This window comes from Hippopotamus amphibius, chromosome 2 (assembly GCF_030028045.1).
Source record: "Hippopotamus amphibius kiboko isolate mHipAmp2 chromosome 2, mHipAmp2.hap2, whole genome shotgun sequence".
NCBI lineage: Eukaryota > Metazoa > Chordata > Mammalia > Artiodactyla > Hippopotamidae > Hippopotamus > Hippopotamus amphibius.
Window position 1 is genome coordinate 218,521,681 of NC_080187.1, and position 20,950 is coordinate 218,542,630.

Sequence of the window (20,950 nt, forward strand, 5' to 3'; positions counted from 1 at the left end):
GTTTTCCTCTAGGAGTTTGATAGTGTCTGGCCTTACATGTAGGTCTTTAATCCATTTGGAGTTTATTTTTGTGTATGGTGTTAGGAAGTGTTCTAATTTCATTCTTTTACATGTAGCTGTCCAGTTTTCCCAGCACCACTTATTGAAGAGGCTGTCTTTTCTCCATTGTATATCCTTGCCTCCTTTGTCAGAGATTAGTTGACTGTAGTTTATCTCTGGGCTTTCTATCCTGTTCCATTGATCTATATTTCTGTTTTTGTGCCAGTACCATACTGTCTTGATCACTGTAGCCTTGTAGCATAGCCTGAAGTCAGGAAGCCTGATTCCACCAACTCCGTCTTTCCTTCTCAAGATTAATTTGGCTATTCGAGGTCTTTTGCGTTTCCATACAAAATGTAAAATTTCTTGTTCTAGTTCTGTGAAAAATGCCATTGGTAATTTGATCGGGATTGCATTGAATCTGTAAATTGCTTTCAGTAATATAGTCATTTTCACAATGTTGATTCTTCCAATCCAAGAACATGGTATGACCCTCCATCTGTTTGTGTCATCTTTGATTTCTTTCATGAGTGTCTTACAGTTTTCTGAGTACAGGTCTTTTACCTCCTTGGTTAGGTTTATTCCTAGGTATTTTATTCTTTTTGTAGCAATGGTGAATGGGATTGTTTCCTTAATGTCTCTTTCTGATCTTTCATTGTTAGTGTATAGAAAGGCAAGAGATTTCTGTGTGTTAATTTTGTATCTTGCAACTTTACCAAATTCATTGATTAGCTCAAGCAGTTTTCTGGTGGCATCTTTAGGATTTTCTATGTATAGTATCATGTCATCTGCAAACAGTGACAGTTTTACTTCTTTTCCAATTTGGATTCCTTTTATTTCTTTTTCTTCTCTGATTGCTGTGGCAAGGACTTCCAGAACTATGTTGAATAGTAGCGGTGAGAGTGGACATCCTTGTCTTGTTCCTGATCTTAGAGGGAATGCTTCCAGTTTTTCACCATTGAGAAGGATGTTTGTTGTGGGTTTGTCATATATAGCCTTTATTATGTTGAGGTAGGTTCCCACTCTGCCCACCTTCTGGAAAGTTTTTATCATAAATGGGTGTTGAATTTTGTCAAAAGCTTTTTCTGCATCTATTGAGATGATCACGTGGTTTTTATCCTTCCGTTTGTTAATATGGTGTATCACATTGATTTGCGTATATTGAAGAATCCTTGCATTCCAGGGATAAACCCCACTTGATCATGGTGTATGATCCTTTGAATGTGTTGTTGGATTCTGTTGGCTAGTATTTTGTTGTGGATTTTTGCATCTAGATTCATCAGTGATATTGGTCTGTAGTTTTCTTTTTTTGTAGTATCTTTGTCTGGTTTTGGTATCAGAGTGATTGTGGCTTCATAAAATGAGTTTGGGAGTGTTCCTTCCTCTGCAATTTTTTGGAAGAGTTTGAGAAGGATGGGTGTTAGTTCTTCTGTAAATGTTTGATAAAATTCACCTGTGAATCCATCTAGTCCTGGACTTTTGTTTATTGGGAGATTTTAAATCACAGTTTCAATTCCATTACTTGTGATTGGTCTGTTCATATTTTCTGTGTCTTCCTGATTCACTCTCGGAAGGTTATACCTTTCTAAGAATCTGTCCATTTCATCCAGGTTGTCCATTTTATTGGCATATAGTTGCTTGTAGTAATCTCTTATGGTGCTTTTTATTTCTGCAGTGTCCATTGTAACTTCTCCTGTTTCATTTCTAATTTTACTGATTTGAGTCCTCTCCTTTTTCTTGATGAGTCTTGCTAGAGGTTTATCGATTTTAGTTATCTTCTCAAAGAACCAGCTTTTAGTTTTATTGAGTTTTGCTATTGTTTTCTTTGTCTCTATTTCATTTATTTCTGCTCTGATCGTTATGATTTCTGTCTACTAACTTTGGGTTTTGTTTGCTCTTCTTTCTCTAGTTTCTTTAGGTGTAAGGTTAGATGGTTTATTTGGGATTTTTCTTATTTCTTGAGGTAGGATTGTAATGCTATAAACTTCCCTCTTAGAACTGCCTTTGCTGCATCCCATAGGTTTTGGATCGTTGTGTTTTCATTGTCATTTGTCTCTAGGTATTTTCTGATTTCCTCTTTGATTTCTTCAGTGATCTGTTGGTTATTTAGTAGCGTATTGTTTAGCCTCCATGTGTTTGTGTTTTTTACAGGTTTTTTTCCTGTAACTGATTTCTAATCTCATAGCATTGTGGTCAGAAAAGATGCTTGATATGATTTCAATTTTCTTGAATTTATCAAGGCTTGATTTATGACCCAAAATGTGATCTATCCTGGAGAATGTTCCATGTGCACTTGAGAAGAATGTGTAATCTTCTGTTTTTGGATGGAATGTCCTATAGGTATCTATTAAATCAAGCTGATTTATTGTGTCATTTAAAGCTTGTGTTTCCTTATTAATTTTCTGTGTGGAGGATCTGTCCATTGGTGTAAGTGGGGTGTTAAAGTCCCCCACTATGACTGTGTTACTGTCGATTTCCTCCTTCATAGTTGTTAGCATTTGCCTTATGTATTGAGGTGCTCCTATATTGGGTGCATATATAATTGTTATCTCTTCTTCCTGGATTGATCCCTCTATCTTTATGTAGTGTCCTTTGTTGTCTCTTGTAACATTTTTTATTTTAAAGTCTATTTTATCTGATATGAGTATCATTACTCCAGCTTTCTTTTGATTTGCATTTGCATGGAATATCTTTTTCCATCTCCTCACTTTCAGTCTGTATGTGTCCCTAGGTCTTAAGTGGGTCTCTTGTAGACAGCATATATATGGGTCTTGTTTTTGTATCCATTCAGCCAGTCCGTCTCTTGTGGTTGGTGCATTTAGTCCATTTACATTCAAGGTAATTATCGGTATGTATGTTCCTATTACCATTTTATTAATCGTTTTGTTGTTGCTTTTGTAGGTCCTTTTCTTCTCTTATGTTTCCTGCTTAGAGCAGTTCCTTTAGCATTTGTTGTAGGGCTGGTTTGGTGGGGCTGAATTCTCTTAGCTGTTGCTTGTCTGTAAAGCTTTTGATTTCTCTGTCGAATCTGAATGAGATCCTTGCTGGCTAGAGTATTCTTGGTTGTAGGTTCTTCCCTTTCATCCCTTGAAATACATCGTGCCACTCCCTTCTGGCTTGCAGAGTTTCTGCTGAGAAATCAGGTGTTACCCTTATGGGACTTCCCTTGTATGTTATTTGTTGTTCCCTTGTTGCTTTTAATAACATTTCTCTGTCTTAAATTTTTGTCAGTTTGACTACTATATGTCTTGGCATGTTTCTCCTCGGGTTTATCCTGCCTGGGACTCTCTGCACTTCCTGGACTTGGGTAGCTATTTTCTTTCTCATGTTAGGGTAGTTTTCAACTATAATCTCTTACAGTATTTTCTGAGGTCGTTTCTCTCTCTCTTCTCCTTCTGGGACCCCTATAATGCAAATGTTGGTGCGTTTAATGTTGTCCCAGAGGTCTCCTAGGCTGTCTTCAGTTCTTTTCATTCTTTTTTCTTTATTCTTTTCCACATCAGTGATTATCACCATTCTGTCTTCCAGGTCACTTATTCGTCCTTCTGCCTCAGTTAATCTGCTATTGGTTCCTTCTAGTATATTTTTCATTTCAGTTATTGTGTTGCATAGCTCTGTTTGTTTGCTCTTTAATTCTTCTAGGTCTTTGGTAAACTTTTCCTGCAACTTTTCGAACTTTGCATCCAGTCTTTTTTCAAAGTCCTGGATCATCTTCACCATCATTATTCTGAATTCTTTTTCCGTAAGAGTGCCTATCTCCTCCTCATTTAGTTGTTTTTTTGGTGTTTTATCTTGTCCCTTCATCTGGTACAAATTCTTTTGCCTTTTCATTTTCTCTGTCTTTCTGTGGCTGTGATTTTCAGTTCCACAAGATGAAATACTGCTGATACTGCTTGATTCTGCTGTCTGCCTTCTTGCGGAGGAAGTTGTTTAGGAGGCTTGCGGGTGCTTTCTGAAGGGAGGAACTGATGGTGGGTTGGGCTGGGTGGGCAGAGCTGAGTAAAACTTTAATCCAATTTGGTGGGTGGAGCTCAGTGACACTTTAATCTGCTTGTCTGCCAATGAGTGGGGCTGTGTTCCCACCCTTGTGGTCCTTTGGCCTGAGGCGACCCAGCACTGGAGCTTACAGGCTCTTTGGTGGAGCTAATGGTGGACTCTGGAAGGGCTCACGCCAATGAGCACTTCTCAGAACCCCTGCTGCCAGTGCCCTTGTCTCCTCGGTGAGCCACAGCTGCCCCCCACCTCTGCAGGCAACCCTCCAACACCAGCAGGTAGGTCTGGTTCAGTCTCCTATGGGGTCACTGCTCCTTCCCCCTGGGTCCTGGTGAGCACACTTTTTGTGTGCCTTCCAAGAGTGGAGTCTCTATATTTCCCCCAGTCCTGTGGAGGTCCTGCAATCAAATTCTGCTGGCTTTCAAAGTCTGATTTTCTGGGGATTCCTCCTCCCATTGCTGGACCCCTAGGTTAGGAAGCCTGACATGGGGCTCAGAACCCTCAGGACTTCTGCAGTATAACTGTTCTCCAGCTTGTGAGTCACCCACCCAGCATTTATGGGATTTGATTTTAACGCAATTACGCCCCTCCTACTGTCTCCTTGCAGCTTCTCCTTTGTCTCTGGATGTGGGGTGGTTTTTTTTTCTGAGTTCCAGTGTCTTTCTGTCGATGGTTGTTCAGCTGTTAGTTGTAATTCCAGTGCTCTTGCAAGAGGGAGTGAGCGCACGTCCTCCTACTTCGCCATCTTGATTCTTCTCCCCAAATATATTCTTAAACTAGTAATTTTAGACACATAATAAAACCCTCTGGAGTACCATTCTTTCAGAAGATGTGCTTTTGGAAACTTTTGTGTCATATCAAAAGAACTTATTTTTTTAATTGAATTATAGTTAATTTACAATGTTGTGTTAGTTTCAGGTGCATGGTACAGTGATTCAGATATATGTGTGTATATATATATATATATATATATATATATATATATTCTTTTTCAGATTCTTTTCCCTTATAGGTTGTTATAAGATATTCAGTATTATTCCCTGTGCTATACAGTAGATCCTTGTTGTTTATCTATATTATGTATAGTTGTGTATATGTTAATCCCAAACTCCTAATTTATCCCCCATCCCCTTTCCTTTTTGGTAACCATAGGTTAGTTTTCTGTGTCTGTGTGTCTATTTCTGTTCTGTAAATAAAAAACAACTCATACTTTTCAAAAGGTTGTTTCTATACTGAAATGGACGCACGTGAAGTTATATGGGATCAGCCGTTTGAGTTAAGAAAGAAATGGCATTTTCAAGAAGAAAATATATATGTCCAACTCCCCTAAGGAAAGAATGGTGAAGCCATTTTCACTCAAACACTAAGCATTGGCTCAAGACCAAATAAGAAGCATTGTAGTTTTGGAGGAAATAGTCAGAGCAAGTGTGAGGCAATTGATTTCAACAATTTTTTTTTTTTTTTGGCCGTGAGGCCGATTCTCCTGGGGCACTGCTGACCCCACTGGGCAGATGGGGAGTTGTGGCCACCCAGCTAGAAAGTGGGAGTGACCACCTGACCCTGAGACCCAAGGACCTCAGAGCCCATTGGCTGATGCTTCGCATGGATGGAAGCACAAGTCTGTCAGTCCAGCACCCCTACCCCACTGCCCCACAGTTTGGCACCAATGGGCAGAGCCTGGTCCCCCAGGGCGGACCTCAGGTCCCCAGCTCTGCTGCCCTTCCTCATGGCCTGCATGTGCCACCTAGCCTGGGGCAGCCCCAGGGCCCGTCCTTCCTGGGGAGGTGTGGATGTGTGTGACACAGACAAATACAGTGCCCTGATCACACTTGCCCCAGAAAAACGTGAGCTCCTGGGACTTGGGGAAGCAGCTGCAGGAGAGTACTGACCCCACTCCTGCAGTTCCCATCAGGAGCAAAGAGGTAGGAAAAAGGGAGCGGGAAGAGAGGGACTCAGGGTCCTGGCTCAGCGCTGCCAACCTCTGGGAGGGGGCTTCTCCAAGAGGGGCTTCTCCTTGGCTTCGAGCTGCCTCCATGCCATCCTGAAGCACACTGGTTGGGAGCATGCCTCCCACTCAACACCAGGTAAGTCAGGGTTCCAAGTGGGCAGAAATTCCCCAGGGTGCACTCTGGGAAACAGAAAAAAAGCATCCCTGATATTTCTACCCACATGTGCAAATGAGACTCAAGTAACCCATAAGGACCTCCCAAATAGCACAGGGAGCTATACTCAGTATCTTGTAATAACTTACAACAGAAGAGAATGTAAAAAAAGAATATACATATTTATACATATATGGATAAGTGAATCACTGTGCTGTATACCTGAATCTAACACAACATTGTGAATCAACCATATTTCAATCAAAAAAAAAAAAAAAAAAAGAAAAAAAAGAAACCCAAGTGATCTCTTCTGTGCTTCTGCAGAAGCACAGATCTGATTTTCAATTGTGCTTCACCCATCCCATCAAATGTTATGTCACATCTGCACCCTAGTCCCTTCCCCAAGATCATCCCAAGGGGACACAGAGACAGGCAGAGGGTCCCTGGCTCATGTATGGCTAAGGAGGAGGAAAACGGAATGAGGAGGTGGGAGACCTCAGGGGAGCTTTGGGCTGGGGCCCGTGGCCCATGCAGAGATGTCACCCCAGGTCTGCAGGACCTAGCCTTTGCCCCAGCTAACCACAGGCCAGCTGGGCTGGTATCACTGCAGAAAGCAGGAGAACAGGTAACACCACAGAGCCATCCCGCAAGCTCGGCTGACAAGCAGGAAGCAAGCTGGACACAGTTACAGGAATCCTTTATCACACCAGCCCTCATCTGCTTTTAAGAACTGCAGGGAAGGTTGTCAAGGGGGAGGCTGGGGTTAGCAGATATAAGCTTTCATATATAGGATGGATAAACAACAAGGTCCTACTGTATAACAGAGGGGACTATATTCAAGATCCTGTGATGAGCCATAATGGAAAAGAATATTGAAAAATGAACATATATATACACACACACACACATATAACTGAATCACTCTGCTCTACAGCAATAATTAACGCAACACTGTAAATCAACTATACTTCAATTAAAAAATAGAAAAATAGCATTGTGGGGAAGAAAACGAGACAAGTAAAAATACACAGGAAGTGTTCTGAAGATACTGTAGCTAGAACTGTTCTCCAAGGGCAATCTTTTTTTCCCTTCTTAAGACTCAGTCTAATTCATGTCCATGTGTAGCTTGTAAATCACATGTATATTCACAAGCTATTTCCTTGGTAAAATTTCTAAAACATTCTCAAGGAAGAGTCCAAGGCCAGAGAGCTCAATAAAACCATGGGGACTTCATCCAAATAGAAAGAAATCTAATAACCTTCAGACAAGGGGTCTAATTAGTTACCTGTGACTGAAAGGCAAACAGACAGCAGGCCAGGGAGGTCCAGGCCTGGGCCAGGGCGGAGGGCAGTGTGACCGAGAGCGGGAGCAGTAACCAGAACGGTGGGTGGAGGCACTTGGTTGGGACACCGTTCACTGATGGATGCTTCCTGCCACGGTGAGTTTGCTTCTCTCCGCAACCTTCTAGCCACAGGGGCTTACGATTATGAGCGCTCAGACCAGGAGGAACCTCTGCCCCGTCGTTCGGGTTCATCAGCCTTTTGGCCAAAGGTCTTAATCAGCTTTTGTGGCTTACAAATGACCTCAGGGGTGGAGCAGCACCCAGCAGGCACTCAGCCATTCCCCCGCCTCCGTAATAATACCCAGTGAGCACCAACCGTGGCTCCAGCTCCACTGGACGCCCCTTGCAGGACTTACTCTTGTCTCCAGTGTTAACGACAAGGGCACGGAGGGTTTGCGAGGGGAAGCCTTTGCCCAAGGTCACCAGGTCAGTGTGTGACAGAGACAAGGGGCACACCTTGACGGTCTGATTTCACAGTCCTTCTCTTGACTGCCCAGATACTCCTTTGTGTGATATCTCACAATCATGGAAAAAGTGAAAAATGAAGGACTGGGTGACGGGGAAGAAAGTCTGATGCCCTGATTGAGCGATGAGTGAAAAATCATAATACAACCAGCAATGGATGCTAAAGCCACTGGGTGAAAATTTTCTAGGAAAGAGAATATTCCCATGGTCTCAAAGCTCACCCCACAGATTACTTATTAATTAGAAGAAATAAATAAGGTAAGTCATAAAGGAGAGCTCTGGCAGAAATCACCTTAGCCAGGTGAACCTGTCACTACCAACACCAGGTCACAATGATGGGGTAGGACCACTGACGTAAGGCAAATACATGAGATGCCTGCCTGGAGCTAAGGATGAAAGAACAGTCAGACAGCTCCAGAAGGTGAGATACTCTAATGGCTTAGATTCTTAAAAAAAAATGTCAACATCACGAAAGACAAAAACAAACGCAGGGTTTTGGTTCAGGTTTAAAGAGACATAAACAGATTCAGTGTATGCCATTTAAACGAATGCTAGATAAGGGAAAGCAGCCATAAAGAATATTTTGGGGGCAACCAGGGTTATTTGAATCAGGATTATATATTGGATAATATTACTGTATCAGTGCTGAATTCCACAGTGATAATGGTATTATAGTATAGTTTTGAAGAAGACAGTCTACGAACTTAGGAGATATATGCAAAGTATGTATGTCACAATGCCTGCAATTTTCAAATTATTCAGGGAAAAACACTGAACACACACCCACAGCGCACACAAATCCATATTTACAATCTCTCCATGTGTGTATGTATCTGTTCCCATGTGTATTTGGGTAAACATCTGGTACTCTGAGTGAAGAATATATGTGTTTGCTGTACTATTTTTCCATTTTCCTATCAATTTGAAGTCAATCAAAAGGAAACGTAAGCGAAAAAGTAAATGAAGATATTTGTATGAGGAGTCATAAGGCCAAAGAACTGCTATGCTCTGGTATCAGATAAAAAATCTATTTTTGGACAAGAAGTAAAAGGAACATTATAAATAAAAGCAATTAATATGCTAAGATGAGACTTTTGTTTAAATTACTCTTGTAATACTTTAAAAATCAATCACGATAGCTACAGATGGCAACAGAGCTGCTTAACAGATTTTGCACGAGTGTACATCAAATCACCTGTTGGTCACTCACCACAACCACGTTCTTTTTATCGGTAACATTTACTCTTCTGGACACAAATCTTAATGCAACATGAAATTCACTTCATAATTTCCTCTCAATGGACTTTAGTGGATAAATTAACACACTATTCCTCCCTGGCTTTAAACCTGATTTTCAGGTCATTTGTTCTCAGGACCACCACAAGCTCTGTTGTTGCCGATGTTGACTGCACTTGCACGGTCACCAGGGACCCCATGAACATGCGACTTACTTTTCAGACACTGAGATTCTCTGCAGGTGGGTGGCAGTCAGGCACCCGGGGCAACACGGCACCGTCCCTGCTGGAAATGGCCCATTGTTGCCCCAGTGGATGGTGTGAGACCACAGCCCCTGAGAACTCTGGAAGAGACAAGAATAAAAGAGAATATTCGTATTCCATTAAAAGTGAGAATTTAAAATTTTACGATTTTTTATACTTTAAAATTTAAATATTTCAAATTTTTAAATGATTTTAATTATTTGGTATGAACTTGAAATGGTCTTTTAAAAAATTTTAACAAACTTTATTGAGAAATGTTACATACAATAAAATACATGCATTTTAAGTATATAGATTTTGACAAAATATATACACCTATGTAACCACCACCACAACCAAGATATAGAATTTGAACTTGAAATGGTCTTAATAGTGAATCCCATGCCCCTGAATTTCCATCCTTCACACACTGTCCCATCCTTTAATTTTTAAATAAACACAGGCATTGAGAGGTGGGTCAAGATAAATGGAAAATTCTCTTAGGTGGGTGTCGACCCACGGAAGTGACTGTGGGGTGACCACAGGAAGCTTGTAAGCTATGCTGATGCTCCAGGACAGGCGCACAGAGGGGCTCACAGACAGAACCCTGACTTCTGACATCCCATGAGAACCTCAGGTGGCACAGCCCATGGGGAACTGCAAAGTTAGGAAGCCATTCATCACCCTCTCCAGGTTTGTGGTGTGGTCCTCAGGGAATTCGAGAGATCAGGCTGATGACCACTCCTTGTTCCTGGTTAGGTGCACCAGGCTCCAGTGTGGGGTCAGAGTGTCATCGACAGCATCCTGAATTGAGAGGGTCCCTACGGAGCACACCTCAGTCCAGGTGAGTGCACAGTACTCCCCAGTGGTGGTAGAGGTGTGTTATGAACAGCATCTTGACTCATGAGATCCACTTCCTTATTTGCAATGTGGGGTTTTCTTGCAGGCATCAGACCGCCAGGATGCTCATAAGCTAGGAGGGCCATGACTACACAGGTGAGGGGAAAGAGCCCTACACAGACTAAACCACACGGGGTACAGGGACCCCACTTTCCTCCATGTTAACACCTAGGTTCTGGGTGACGTCTGAGGATCTCACCTGCATCTAGGGACTGCCCCTGTCAGGTGGTACGCCCAGAGCCTTGGGATGGCCTATCCTGTCCCTGCAGGTTCTGAACACCCTGGGGCTCCAGACTCCCAGCTGATTTCCCCTTTGACCTCTCCCATCCACATGGATAAATCACATATCTTCATAAACCTAACTGAATTCTTAAATAGATGTGGGAAGACACTAAATGCAAAAGAATGAGAATCAGTAGCCAAAACAATCTTGACAAAGAAGAACAAAGTTGGAGGTCTTGCATTTCCTGATTGTGAAACTTACTACAACACTATAGTCATCAAAACAGTGTGGTGTGGGCATAATGACAGACATACAGACAGACCAATGGGGTAAAATAGACAGTCCAGAAATAAACCCTTGCACATATGATCAAGTAATTTTTGACAAGGTTGTCAAGACCATTCAATGAGGAAAGGACAGTCTTTTCAACTAATAGTGTTGGGAAAACTTGGATATCCACATACAAAAGAATGAAGTTGGGTTCTTACCTTAAACCATATATAAAAATTACCTCAAAATGATACAAGCAGCTCATGAAGCTCAATACCAAAAAAGCAAATAACCCAATCCACAAATGGGCAGAATACCTAAATAGACATTTCTCCAAAGAAGACATACAGATGGCCAACAAACACATGAAAAGATGTTCAACATCACTACTCATCAGAGAAATGCAAGTCAAAGCCACCATGAGGTATCGCCTCACACCGATCAGAATGGCCATCATCACAAAATCTGGAAACAACAAATATTGGAGAGGGTGTGGAGAAAAGGGAACTCTCCTGCACTGTTGGTGGGAATGTAAGTTGGTACAGCCACTATGGAAAACAATTTGGAGGTTCCTTAAAAAACTACAAATAGAACTACCATATGATCCAGTAATCCCACTCCTGGGCATATACCCAAAGAAAACCATAATCCCAAAAGAAACTTGTACCATAATGTTTATTGCAGCACTATTTACAATAGCCAGGACATGGAAGCAAGCTAAATGCCCATCAACAAATGAATGGATAAAGAAGATGTGGCATATATATACAATGGAATATTACTCAGCTATAAAAAGGGATGAGATGGAGCTTTATGTAATGAGGTGGATAGAACTACAGTCTGTCATACAGAGTGAAGTAAGTCAGAAAAAGAAAGACAAATATTGTATGCTAACTCACATATACGGAATCTAAAAATGGTACTGATGATCTCAGTGACAAGAACAAGGACACAGATACAGAGAATGGACTGGAGAACTCGAGGTTTGGGAGGGGGTGGGGGGTGAAGGGGAAGCTGAGATGAAGCGAGAGAGTAGCACAGAGATATATATACTACCAACTGTAAAATAGATAGTCAGTGGGAAGTCGTTGTATAACAAAGGGAGTCCAACTCGAGGATGGAAGATGCCTTAGAGGACTGGGACGGGGAGGGTGGGGGGGACTCGAGGGGGGGAGTCAAGGAAGGGAGGGAATACGGGGATATGTGTATATAAACAGATGATTGAACTTGGTGTACCCCTCAAAAAATAATAAATAAATAAATAAAATTAAAAGAAATTACCTCAAAATGGATCAAAAACCTGTATTAAGGGCTAAAAGTAAAAAACTTTTAGAAGAAAACACAGAGGAAAATCATGACGCTGGATTTGGCAATAATATTTTGGGTATGTCACCAAAAGCACAGGCGACTAAAAAAACCTAGACTTCATCAAAATTAAAAACTTTCACCCATCAAATGACACCACCAACAGAGTAAAAAGGCAATCCATGGGATGAGAGAAAATATTTGCAAATCATATATCTGATAAGTGATTAATATCCAGAATATATAATCCTACAACTCAACAGAAATCCCAAAAAACCCAGTTTAAAATGAGTAAAGAATTTTAACAGCCATTTCTCCAAAGAACATATACAAATGTCCTACTGATACCACTTCATAGCCATTAGGATGACTATAAAGAAAAAAAAAAAACATAGAAAAATCACAAGTGTTGGTGAGGATGTAGGGAACCTCCATACTGTTCTCCATAGTGGCTGTTACCATTTTATATTCCCACCAACAACGAAGGAGGGATCCCTTTTGTCCACACAGTCTCCAGCATTTATTGTTTGTAGAGTTTTTGATGATGGCCATTCCGACTGGTGATACCTCATTGTAGTTTTGATTTGCATTTCTCTAATAATTAGTGATGCTGAGCATCTTTTCATGTGCTTTTTAGCCATCTGTATGTCTTCTTTGGAGAAATGTCTACTTAGATCTTCTGAGATGTAGAAAACAAACTTATGGTTACCAGGGGGTAAAGGAGGGAGGGATAAATTGGATGGTTGGGATTGACATATACACACTACTATATATAAAATAGGTAACTAATAAGGACCTACTGTATAGCACAGGGAACTCCACTCAGTACTCTGTAATGGTCTATATGGGAAAAGAATCTAAAAAAGTGGATATATATATATGTACAACTGATTCACTTTGCTGTACACTAGAAACACAACCCTGTAAATCAACTATTCTCCAATAAAATTTTTTTTAAAGAAGGAAGGACATTCTTACATTTGTTACAATATGTATGAATCTTGAGGACATTATAAGTGAAATAAGCAGGTAATAAAAGGACAAACATTATATGAAGTATCCAGCTTAGCCAAATTCTCAGGGGCAGAAAGTAGACTGGAAGTTGTCAGGGGCTGGGAGATGAGGAATTGTGAGTTAGGATTTAATGGATAAAGAGTTTCAATGCAGGAAGATGAAAAAGTTCTAGGAAGGGATGGTGGTGATAGTTGTACAACAATGTGAATGTACTTAATACTACTGAACAGACATTTAAAAATGGTTAAAATGGTACATTTTATGTTACGTACGTTTTCCCACAATAGAGTATTTTCAAAGTAAACAAATACACAGAAGAATGAGAATCATATTAAAGATTTTTCCATTGGCCACACAGCATTCAAAGAGAAATATATTTTAAGACAGGGGGTGAGGGGAGTAAAATTTGGAATCTAGGACTATATGGACAGCCAAATTACCTTTCAAGAAAAAAGGTGATGTATTTGTGCAGACACACATAGGCTCAGAAAATTCATTGTCCACAGAATCTTGAAAATATTTATAGAGAAAATACTCAAATGAAAAGAAAAATAAATCCAATGGGAAAAGGTGAGATACAAGAAGCAATGGTGAGTTAAAAGAAATGGTAATACAGTATAACTGACTGTTATTAAAAACTAAAGGTTAGGGCCTCCCTGGTGGTGCAGTGGTTAAGAATCCATCTGCCAATGCAGGGGACACAGGTTCGATCCCTGGGCTGGGAAGATCCCACATGCTTAGGAGCAACTAAGCCCATGGGCCACAACTACTGAGCCTGCACTCTAGAGCCCATAAGCCACAACTATTGAGCCCACGTGCCACAACTACTGAAGCCTGCATGCCTAGAGCCCATGCTCTACAACAAGAGAAGCCACCGCAATGAGAGGCCTGTGCACCACAACGAAGAGTAGCTCCTGCTCGCCACAACTAGAGAAAGCCTGCACAGCAGCAACGAAGACCCAGCACAGCCATAAATAAACAAATAAATAAGTAAATAAATAAATAAATTTATAAAAACAAAACAAAAACCTAAAGGTTAAAAAACAAAAGAACAAAATGAGTTATCTTAGTCTAAGATTAAAAATGGAAATTTTAAAGTAATTTAATATTAATAGTCAACAAAATAAATTCAATGTGTGAGGCTAATCTGACCTTATAAATGTGCCACATTACAAATTAAAGGGAAAAATCAGATGACCATTTCAAAAGATATACACTGATATAATTCAACATCGATACATGATAAAAGAAAATATCTCTTAGCAAAGTAGGAATAGAAAAGAAGCTCTTTAACCTGATATAGGACATCTTTTTAAAAATGAAAACAAATATTACATTTAATGGTGAAATGTTGAATAATGCTGACTGCCTTTCCTTTAAGATCAGGAATAAGATAAGGTCACACTACCACCTCTGGAGGTCACCAATCTCCTGAAGTCTTAGCCAGTGCAGTAAGGACATATAAATAAGTTAATTAATTAAAATAAAAGGTATGAGAAGTTTAAAAGAAAGGAGAAATCTGTCATTATTTGTCATTATCCATTATTGGTGGATAATATGACTTTGTACATAGAAAATCATCTTGCTGATAAATTATTAGAATTAATAAAGGCTTTCAGATATAAAATTAATAAACAAAATCAATTCTGTGTACATGAACCAGAAAGATTTAAAAGATCAAGCAAAAAATGCCATTTACAATAGCATCAATATAAAGTATGCAGGAATGAATCCAACAAAAAGTGCACAGAAAGCTGACGGAGATAAAATAGGTCTGAATAAGTGGGGATACAGATTAGGAGATATTATACTTCTATAGGTTCAATATAATTACATTCAATATCTTAAAGGGCATGTGCGTGTGTGTCGGGGGGTGTGTGGACATGCATACAACTTGCAAATTAATTCCAAAGTGTATTTAGAAGCCCAAAGTCCAATGCACACTGAAGAAAAAGAGTGAGGTGGAGAAAGGCCCTACGGGGTAACTGGACTCATCACAAAATGACAGAAGTTAAGAGAGTGTGTCACTGATACTGGGACAGATACATAGAGAAGCGGCTCAGAACAGAAAACCTAAAAAAGGAGCACATATATATGGACACTGGATACATGACAGATGATTTTACAGATAAATTGGAAAAGAAGAGATTTTGCACTATACAATGCTAAGACAAATGATTATGAAAACTGAAATAATGAAATTGGACCCCCACTATGCCAAAAATAAATTTCTAAGTTAAGGCTAAACTATACAAATTCTAGAAGGGAATATAGGAAATTTCTTATGACTTTGAAGTGAGGAAGAGTTTCTTAAACAAGACAAAACAAGAGCACACCATAAAGGAAATGATTGGTAAATATGGCTAAAATAAATTATAAACTGCTTCACATAAAAAGTATTAAAACTGTTAAGAAACTGAGTAGACAGACCATACACTGTGAGAAGATATTTACCAAACATATCAGTGATTAAGAAATGGTACTCGGATGATTTACAGCATTCCTAAGATTTAATAAGAAAAGACAAACAACCCAATGGAAAAATGTGTCCTTGAAATAAGTAGAAATTTTGCAGAAATCCAAGAACAAAAAAGTGATAGACATGGAGAAAAATTCTGACAATCTAATTTTTATGAAAATGAATGAAAAATAAGACCACAAAGAGATAATACTTTATACCTACCAGGCTGGCAAAAAATTTTAAATGAACAATGTCACGTATGGCCAAGAATATGGAGAAAATGGAACTTTCTTTTAATGCTGGCCAAGGGCAAATGTCATGCAGCTGTTTGGGAAAACTGCATGTCCTGACCTAGACAAAACGTACCCGCATCCCAGGAACTCTCGCACATCTTTTGGTCCTCACACGCGTACACCAAGGGGCAGACACAAGCTCCTATAAGCACAGAAACCACCAGATGCTCATCAACTGCAGAATGGAATCCAAATTTCAGGGAAAATGAGCGCACGACGGCTACAGGCATCAACATGGCTGAATAGATAAACCATATTATCTAAGGGGAAGAAGCAAGCCACAGAAGAATGCACACAATCCACTTATATAAAGTGCAAATCACAGGCAGATCCAGGAACTGTTTAGCTTGGCAACCTAAATGGTCCTGGACTTATGATGGTTTCACTTACGTTTTTCTTCGACTTTAGGATGGTGTGACATTTACATGCATTCAGTAGAAACCATACTTCAAATTTTTAAAAATTTTTATTTAATATTGAAGTATAGTTAACATTAACAATGTGTGTTAGTTTCAGATGTACAGCAGAGTGATTCAGTTATACATATACATGTATCTATTCTTTTTTCAAATTCTCTTCCCAATTATGTTATTGCAGAGTATTGAACAGAGTTCCCTATGCTATACAGTAGGTCCTTGTTGGTTATCGATTTTAAATATAGCAGTGTATACATGTCAATCCCAAACTCCCAATCTTTTCCAAACTCCCCATCCTCCCGTCCTGGTAACCATAAGTTCGTTCTCTAAGTCTGAGTCTGTTTCTGTTTTGTAAGTAAGTTTGTATCTTTTTTTAAGATTCTGCATATAAGGGATATCATATGATATTTATCTTTCTCTGTCTGACTTTACTTAGTATGATAATCTCCAGGTCCGTTCATGTTGCTGCAAATGGCATTATTTCATTCCTTTTATTGCCTGAGTAATATTCCATTGCATATATGTACCCCATCTTCTTTATCCATTCCTCTGTCAATGGACATTTTGGTTGCTTCCATGTCTTGGCTATTGTAAATAGTGCTGCAATGAACACTGGGGTGCATGTATCCTTTCAAACAATGTTTTTCTCTAGATATATACCCCAGGAGTGGGATTACAGGATCATATGGTAGCTCTGGAATTTTGATCTTTTCCCGGGCTAGCCATAAGCACTATGATCCTTTCTCGACATGCTGGGCAGTGGGCCACCCATCACGTGGGTAAACGACCGATACACTTACAACCATCCTGGACCCAGAGAGCCATTCTGTTTTTCGCTTTAAGTACAGTATTCAACAGATTACATGATATAGTCAACACTTTATTATAAAATAGCTTTGTATTAGATGATTTTGCCCAACTATAGGCTAATATACGTGTCTTGAGCATGTTTGAGGGAAGCTGGGCTAAACTACGATTTTTTGTAGGTTAGGCGTATTAAATGCATTTTGACTCGGGATATTTTCCATTTAAAATGGGTTTATTGGGATGCAACTGCATTGTAAGTTGAGGGAGATCTGTGTAAACATAGGTGAGTTAGGACAGTAGTGCCCTCTGCAGGTGGGGGAGGGGTGGGTGCAGTCATGAATTCTGGGGTACAATCACGCTCCTCCTGTGTGAGGGGTGCATGGCTGTGTATTTTACTCTTTAAACCATTCACATAGTTTTCAATGCACTTTCTTTTGTCCATATGCTATTGTTTATAATAAAAAAGAAAGAAGGAAAACAGTCATATGCAGAGCAAAAAATCCTAAAAGGTCTTTATGAAAAAGACTAATAATAAAGGTATAGGAATCATCCGAAAAACCTATAAAATTCCTCTGAAAAACATGAATGAACACTCAATAAAGGGAGAACATTTCCTGGACAAGTAGACAATACTGCAATATCAATTTGTCTGTAATTAATCTATAAAACCAGGAGAATCTCAACAAATTTCCAGCAGGCTTAGAAAGCCATTTCTAAGATTCTTAGAGAAGGAACATCAAGGCCAGGTGAAAGAGAACAGGGCTAGTTGTACCAAATTTTAATTTACTGACTTTCTCTGAGCCATGAGCCTGTCAGTGTAAAACACCCAGTGGTTCTGGACAAATAACCAATTTGTTTCTCAATACATTTGGCCCTGAGACGAAAGGGGAAGTAACCAGACACTAAACTGAGTCGCAGAGGCAGACCCCTTAGTGGACAGCCTGGGCACAGTCCCAGCAGCCCTGCTGCTTTGTTCTGGAGCACACAGGAGCCTGTGCCAGGTGTGGAGGTGGGTGGACAGGGACCAACAGAAGCAGGACCACATGGGGCTGATCAATTCTGCTCTCAAGCCAGGGAGGCCATAGGGAGAGGTGACTTTGCCTGTGGTGCCGGGTGGGGTAAAAAGTCTCCCACAGTAACAATGCAGAATCAGGGATGCAAACTATTATATATAGGATGGATAAACAACAAAGTCCTACTGTGTAACACAGGGAACTATATTCAATATCCTGTGATAAACTGTAATGGCAAAGAGTACACATATATATATGCATATGCATAAATAAAGATGAATCACTCTGCTATACTCTAGACATTAACACAACATTGTAAATCACCTACACTTCAATAAAATAAATTTTAAAAAAATTTCAGAATCAGGGCCTATTTCTCCCCCAGGTTTACCATCCACTTCATGCTAGTGGATGGCACAGGAACTCCAACAGAGCTGATAATGGTGATGATTTTTCACTGCAGCTCCTATTTACTAAGCGCGTACTACACACAAGGTACCAGGCTGAATGCGTCACAGGATTTCTTTTAACCCCACAAGAACACTGAGAGGGAGGTCTCCGTTCCGGCTCGAATGAAGCTTCTCTGCGCCTCCCAGCAGCTCCTGTGCAGGACACCCAGCACCTATACTACTCAGATGCCTGGCTCGCTTGTTGTAAAAACACATGGTGCTCCTCCACACATAACTTTCACCCACGTGTGTTGGAACAGGCTTTATTTCTTAGTCTTCTTAAAAGCTTTTAAAGAAAAGCAAATTTCTATGAAACAGGCTTTGATTCACACACTGACCGATGAGAAGTTCTGCCACTCAGGAAGGCACAGAAAAAATTCCGGAACACAGTTTGATTTCTAGTTCTCTAAGGGAATCAAAACTTGCAGCATGTCCTGGCTAAAGTTTCAAGAAATTTAAGTTCAGAAAAAGTCTGTTAACAACTTCTGGAAACAAAAGCGAGATTCTCTTTTTGTCCTGTACGATATTACACGCATAAAATATGTCTGCAATAAATTATGTAAAGATTTGGGAGGCTGAAGTGCTTTTCAAAATGCAAGTTCCTCTAAGAGAGAAATGCAAGAAAACTGCAGTGATTTAAAAACAAGTTTAGATCAAGAACACAGTGAGGGGAGAGAAAGGCTATCAGCCTAAAGCAAGGGTGTTGATGCTTTGCACGCACTTTAGTCCTGGAAGACAAGTTTCTAAAATCAAAGAGCCATTTTAGACTGCGGTCTTGAAAGGTAGGATGTGGCTAGCTTAGACTCAGTGATGGTGGGGCCCTGGGAAGCCACTTCGACTCCACTTCATCTATTACCACGGGCTTGGGCTGTTCCAAAGGTCCCGGTGGACACCTACGGGAAGGAACCTCTGAAAATACTCTGGGGATGGAAGGGGGCTCACGGCTGAACATGACGTTATCCTAAAGTAAAAACATATGCATGGAGAGGGACTAACGGTGAAAGAAGACCAGGCAGGCTCCCAGGCCTGACTGCTGGCAAATGGTGGGTAAAAATGAAGTGCGGTCACCCAGCAGGGTAGCCTGCCTGGCAGTTGCTCAGAGGCTGCCCAAGAGACTCCGGGTGGCCCCAGGCAGGTGACCATGCACAGGGGCTCTCTGGCCTCCGCAGGTGTTGCCTCTTCTCTCAGATCACCCAGACACTGCTGCCTCCCACTCCCACCTAGCTTTTGCTGTGTTTTTCTATTGGGTTCCCTCCTACCTATCCTAACACCCCTCTACCCTTCACAAGCCCTTGAAGGGTCCCTTCAAGTCTCTTATCCTGCAAGGAATCTTTGCTGATCATTCAACCACAAACTTTCACTGAGTCTGTTTAACTTTCAACATACTTTGCCAGAAGTTGCGGGAGGTGGGGTAGAAATAAAGCAGATTTATGTTTGCCCTGAAGACCCTGTGCCTTGAAACAGGAGAGTGGCTGGGAGAGCAGGGTCTGGAGAGCAGGGTCTGAAGGGCAGCCTGCTCCTTGTTGAGCCTCAGGGGCCTGGAGAAGAAAGAGGAGATGTTGAGGGGCTTGGAACTTACACCCTGAGGAATTCCCAAGAGAAGGAGCAGGGAAGTGACGTCTACTGAGTGACTGCTCTGTGCACCTGGACGAGGTGTTCATGAGTTCCCTCGGAATTCTCATGACTGCAGCTGAGAAGGGCGCTGGAGGGTGGGGGACACAGACCTGTCCTTCCACTGCCCTGTAGGAGAATTCTCAGCAGAGTGAACTGCATCTGCAGAGATGATACCCTGCACGTGGGGACTGCGGAAGGATGCAGTACATCTTCAGTGTGTAGTGTGGGGTGGAGGGGCAGGATGGGGGCATCTCTGCAGCACGGGTGGTGCTGGGTGCTCTGAGGCCACAGCGGGTGTGGAGACCACAGGCAGCATAAGAGTGATGGCCCATCTGGCAAGTCACAGGCAGGGCTTACCCCTGAGATGGCATCACCAGGGAGGGTTGGGAGCCCTCATCTGCTTCACAGGGTCTGAAATCTCCATGCCTTTTTTCTATAAGGCAGAATCCAAACCTTGATAAGCAGGGCCGAGTATCTGCACCGCGGCTGCCGGCTTACCCACCCACCACACGTCACACGTCCCTGGTGCCATCTGGGTGTGGGAGCCACGTGCCTGCCAGGGGAGCCAGACAGGCAGCTCTGAGAAAGGAGACCTCAAGAAGGGGCTAGCCAAGTGGCTCAGCAAGTGGTTCCAACAGAGCTGCTGGCCCAAGGAGCGCCCGCCACCTGGAGGACACAGGACGCGAGGGGTGACAGGGAACGGGGGGCCAGCAGCCTCTGTGGCCTGGAAGGGTTGGGTGTCCCGGTGGCTGGGCCAGCTCGGAAG

General features: G+C 41.3%; 1 protein-coding gene across 1 annotated transcript in view; it reads right to left on the bottom strand.

Moving 5' to 3' along the window:
- LOC130846163 (OTU domain-containing protein 7A-like) overlaps positions 1–20,950 on the bottom strand; it is a 351,994-nt gene that overhangs the window by 162,827 nt on the left and 168,217 nt on the right. Inside the window, exon 2 of the mRNA XM_057724220.1 lies at positions 9,393–9,520. The gene's annotated coding sequence lies outside the window, so the exon portion shown is untranslated. The remainder of the gene's footprint in view (positions 1–9,392; positions 9,521–20,950) is intronic.